Source organism: Octodon degus, unplaced genomic scaffold (genome assembly GCF_000260255.1).
Source record: "Octodon degus isolate 3935 unplaced genomic scaffold, OctDeg1.0 scaffold00295, whole genome shotgun sequence".
NCBI lineage: Eukaryota > Metazoa > Chordata > Mammalia > Rodentia > Octodontidae > Octodon > Octodon degus.
The window spans coordinates 644,968-650,159 of NW_004524871.1; the positions used below are offsets into that span (position 1 = coordinate 644,968).

General features: G+C 48.7%; 1 protein-coding gene across 1 annotated transcript in view; it reads right to left on the reverse strand.

The window, feature by feature from the left end:
* Window positions 1–3,081, reverse strand: part of Cep192 (centrosomal protein 192) — a 78,281-nt gene extending 75,200 nt beyond the window's left edge. Inside the window, exon 1 of the mRNA XM_023707485.1 lies at window positions 2,721–3,081. The gene's annotated coding sequence lies outside the window, so the exon portion shown is untranslated. The remainder of the gene's footprint in view (window positions 1–2,720) is intronic.
* Between the last annotated feature and the right edge of the window lie 2,111 nt (window positions 3,082–5,192).

Here is a 5,192-nt window from a genome sequence, read left to right on the forward strand (position 1 = left end):
GAAGACGGAGAGAAGACGGAAGAGAAGACGGATGTAAGGGAACAATAAAGAGCTGCGCAGAAAACCAACCAGTGGTCGCGTCGTTCTTGCTGGCAAGGCCGCGCGCAACAAAAACTGCCCCATATTAGGATGGAAAAGCCAGAAAACAACCTGGTGACATATGGGTCACCTCCCTTACAGTCCAATGTCCAGGAGAACTGTGAGCACTCCCCAGCTACTTCTTCCATATCTTGCAGGATGCCTCTTCCTGACTGCTCCTCCTCAACAGGGTCATCCAGGATTCTGACCTCAGCTCTGGTCACACAACTTGTATCACACACCCTAGAGATCTCAACTCAAATACCTTCAGGTACAACAAAACAGTTAAGGACAGTAAGACAATTAAGCACAATCCAAACTCTGTTGCCAGGCAAAGCGCATCTGATATAGTAGACGCCAGATGACAAAACCCATGAGTGAAACACACCTTGAACCCTACCACTACACAGTCCCCCAATACAAGCCCAATCTCCATGCTTCTACCCTTGCCACCTAGCAAGCAAAAGGACTGTGGACTAGGAATCAGGTACATAACACTATGAAACCCAGAGAGGCTGTCATCTCCTCCACCACACTTCTCTCTACTTACAAGGTTTTCTGCTCCTGTAGCCCTCCCAAGCCTAAACCACCTTGGGGCCTAGGAGAATCTTCTCCAAGATCTTTGCACAGTAGCTTCTTCCTTACTTTCTCCATCTAGGTGAAGCTATCCCTCAGCAAGTCCAACTTGGTCTCACTATCACACCCATTCTAATTTCCTCCAGCACTTAGCACTATTCATTTTGTACCTATCCATCTTTCTCCATCAAAACAACTGCCTTCTAGGAGCAAAGGCCTACACCAGGAGTGGTGACACATGCCTGTAATCCCAGCACTCGAGAGGCTAAGGCAAGCGTATCACAAGTTCAAGGTCCCTCACTATGAGGGGCTACACAGTGAGTTCACAGCCAGCTAGGACTACATGTGACACAATGTCTACAAAAAAAGGGCAAGGGCCTTATGTATCTGTCCATCACTGGTTCCCAATACCTACAATAATGCTTAGCATAAGACAGGTATTTTTCTTTTGTGAAATCAAAGAAGGTCTGATAACCTTCTTGATAACAGGCCTCATCTTTGACTTTATCCCCTTTCTAGGGTACCTATCTTCAGAAGGTCAGTTCCCAGGGAAATGTCTATCTTTTTCACCCATAGATTTCTAGCACCTGTTAGGGAGCTGGGAACATGTGTTGAAAGAAATAATCTAAAACTCTAGCTAACTTGCTGATATTTTGTGGCTATCCTATTGTCAAGTGCAATGTATTATTCCATCTACATTTCTCTAATCCTCATATTAACTCTATTATTCAGGAAGCTAGTCCAAGAAAAGGAATCAAAAGACTCTGAGGTCACACAGGCAAAGTGCGGGGGTGGGGGTGGGGTTATCTGGCAAGTCTAGCCCCAGAACATTCTTTCCTGTGCATTAGTATCATCTCCTTCATCTTTACTTTTTATTTTTTTTAATTTTATTTATTTATTTATTTATGTGGGGGGGCAGCTCAGCCCACCTGGGGGCAGGGCTGGCTGGCATGTGGTGCTGGGGGATTGAACCGCGGTCCCTGTGCTTTGCCAAGTTTGTTCTAAGTAGGTGCTTTAGACCACTGAGCCATCCACCAGCCCTCAGGCCAGATTTCTAATCTGCGTTTCCTTACCTATGCATGCCTCTCAGGTAGTCAGGTAGTGACAAAGTCAAACCTGTCACCTTTCCTTCACCTGCCTTTCCCGTTCCTACTAGTCTTGAACAACAACATAACCTAGTTCACTGGCTATGTAAGCTGTACATGACGACCATTTTCACCTCCCTTGTTCTCTTAGCAGTTTCTAATGCACCTAACTTCAATTTTCCCTCTGGAACTGACACCCACTGTATTCTCGATGTCTACACCCCAGCACTTTTTAATCAGAACTACTGTACAAGTTTTACAACTAAGTCTGCCAAGTCTGGCCTTGTAGTTACAAAACTATTCTTTCAGACATATAAGTCATATTAAAATATACACTAAACTCTTCAACAATTACCACCTTTAAGAACAGGTCAAATAAAAAAAAATTAGCTGTCATTAAAAGATCACTCATGCAACAAAATTAAACATGGAAGGCCCTTAGAGAGCTGAGTCTTCATCATAGAATATACTTATGATTAATGCTATGGGTACAAAAGTAATACAATCCATTAGAAGATTTCTCAGTACGTGATCCAATGCCTCATTCCACTTGTTTTCAGAAACGATCACACTGTCCTATGCCACCGCAGACAAACCACATTCCTAAACTGTTCCTGAAAGGGAAAAAATCCTTCACATCCCTCTGTAACAGATTCCTCCTGCCCCGCCCTCCTGCCCCACCTAAAATAAAGATAAGAAACATTCCTATCTTTCCTTACACAATATTGAAGCCAAATAACCATTATTCTTATTCCTCTGTTATTTCCTTAATCACGCCCAATTTCACACATAATTTTACCAATATTTACTCGTAACATTTCTGGTCATTTACTTTTGGCCCTATAAAATATACTTCAGGGGCGGGCATTTAGCGCAGCGGCACAGCGCCTGCCCCGCAAGCACAATCCTGTGTTCGATTCCCCGTACCAAAAAAAAAAAAGAACTTACTGCAGGCCTAAGTAGGCATTTGAGTAGGCTTACCGTAAAGTTTGTCCACAGGATTGAAACTTGGACAAAAGGCTGATTTCGAAGCAGCGAAAACGCCAAAAGGAAGACCTCAAAACAGCAGTAAATGGGAATATTGTCACATCAAAAGCTGTCCTCCAAACCAACGCGTGGAAATAAACCTCATGTTTTAGGAAACAAAGTCTGAAATAAAGAGCAAAGCGAAAGGAGAGTGACTAAAGCTTCGGGTCTGGTTTTGTGGTCTGTTCATCGGAAACCAAAGGGCTAAGATGTTGGGAATAAAGGCAAAGGCAGTAGCAGAAAGTAAGGCAAAGGGGTGACATGGCCAGACCCCAGCGTGAAGTTAACCGTTACCCCGATCCGTTTTAGACAAAAAGAAAAAGCGAGGCTCCTAAGGACAGAGGCAGCGACCGCCACCGGCCGTCAGGGCGACAGGGCGAGGGAAGCCCCACTTAGGTACACGCCGAGACCGCGCCGAAGCGGCTGAGAAGGCGGAACACGCAAGCGCGCGTAGCCAAGTGCGCCTGCGCAAACCGCCCACACTGCGGCCTTTCCGGCCAGTCACACGGCACGCCCCTGGGGATTACGACCTTTTGCGGCAAGAGTGAGGCGCAGAGTTGCAGGGCGGAGCCCCAGTGTGACACCCCGATTGGGCAGCGCCTCCACGACGGCCGCCGATTGGTGGGGACAGCGGGAGTTGGGTTTGAAGTCTGAGCGCGCGCCCGCCCGCAGGCGCCGAGGTCGCCCGCCCGCTGGGACGCGCTGGCGGCGCATGCGTAAGCTGTCGCCCGAAACGGCGCGCACCTTCCCGGTGGCCGTCCGGCACTAGCCGTTCTCGGGACGCCGGGCGCAAGCTCTCACCACACCCGTCGGCGACACGAGGGTGCCCTGCCGACCCCGCCGCCGCCGCCCCCCGGAGATCGGAAACGCAACCCCCTCCGTATCCCGGCTGCAATGTCCCCTAGGGGGCCAGAAGCTGAGGTGAAGGGAGGGCTAAGGTGTCTCGAGCCTGCCGTTCCAACGGAACCCAGCTCCGTGCCCGTGGGGAGACCTCTCCGACGGGGACCGCCGTTCGGTGGCGCACAGAACCCGTAACCTGATATTCCGGAAAGTTTGATTTGCATTTTCTTGTGAGGTAGTCAATACACACTTTGCTCAAAACGGTGACTTCAGTTGGCCCGCAGAGGCCCAGTAAAAACCTAAAGTAGAGCGCAGCTGGGCCTTCACTTTGTGTGTGTCCTTCATGACCTTCAAACGGGGTCAGAGCCCTACTCGGACGAGGCAAGCTAGCACCTGGGGCGGGCGGGCGGTCCACGCGCCTGATGACCGCTTGTCGTGGCGCCGCCCGGGATCCCACCGCGGGGAGGCCGAACTACGCAGTGAGACCCCGGATCCAAAGAAGAAATTTTTAGAAATTAACCTAGAGGGTCTTTCTAAAAACTGATGTGAGGCTGACCCTTAATTCAGGAAATCTTATCTTCATCCCCCTTCAAGACTGACACCAGGAGATTTACAGAGACATTGTTACCAGTGAGCACACCTAGATGTCTCGTCACTGGCCTAAACCTGAACTCCGGCAGAGACTCCAAAAACCTAAGATTATCTCAAGCAGAAACAGTCACCTAAGACTTGTGAGCCATCCTGCAAAACCAGAACTAAAGTAATGCTCAACCAGACCCTAGCCTACCCCCAACTAAAAGCTGTTCTTCATTTGACAGGCTAAATCTCACCATCCCCATCAGATGTGTCCCCTTCAGTTCCTCAAGCTGAAGTCCCTTCCCTATATTCCCTAATTCTGCTTGGTAAATCAGTCTGTGCCTCTGACACATCCTGAAATGTCTCATATTCTTTGTTGCTGGGACAAAATACTCAATCCCCACAACTTAAAAGGTTTAAATTCGGTTTAGAGATTCCAAAAAACAATGGAGTCCACTGGCTCCAAGGCAGGACAGTGTGGCCGAGGGGCTAGTGGAGGTAAAGCTGCTCACCTAACAGCACTCAGAAAGAAATCACAAGTGGAACCAGAAAAACCTGCGTCCTTCTGGGTCAGGTCCACAGTGAGCCGCCTCTCGCAACCACTCACCTCCTCACAAGTCAGTTATAAATCCAGGACTCCAGTTGCTTTTCAAAAGCCCTACCTGTGATCACCAGGCTTTGGTGCTGGAGCCTCTAGATAGAAAGGTCACAGTACTTGCTTCAGCCACATTGAGGCTTCCAACATTAGGACAAGTGGGATGGCTCCTGAGATGGTGTCCAGTAACCTTAGTTTCAGCCAAGGTAAGATCATTTGGCAGGGCACCATTTGCTGACAGCTATCCTATGGAGCCCTCACCAGGTGCTCGGGCTGCATGCCAGACTGTAGCAGCAGAGGGTCACCCATCACTGCTGAAATTAGCAGAAACACCTCACAGGTGGGAACACAGCACATAAACACGGTTCTTCCTATGGCTTCTTGTCCTTGTTTTTGCTGTGTACTATATATATATA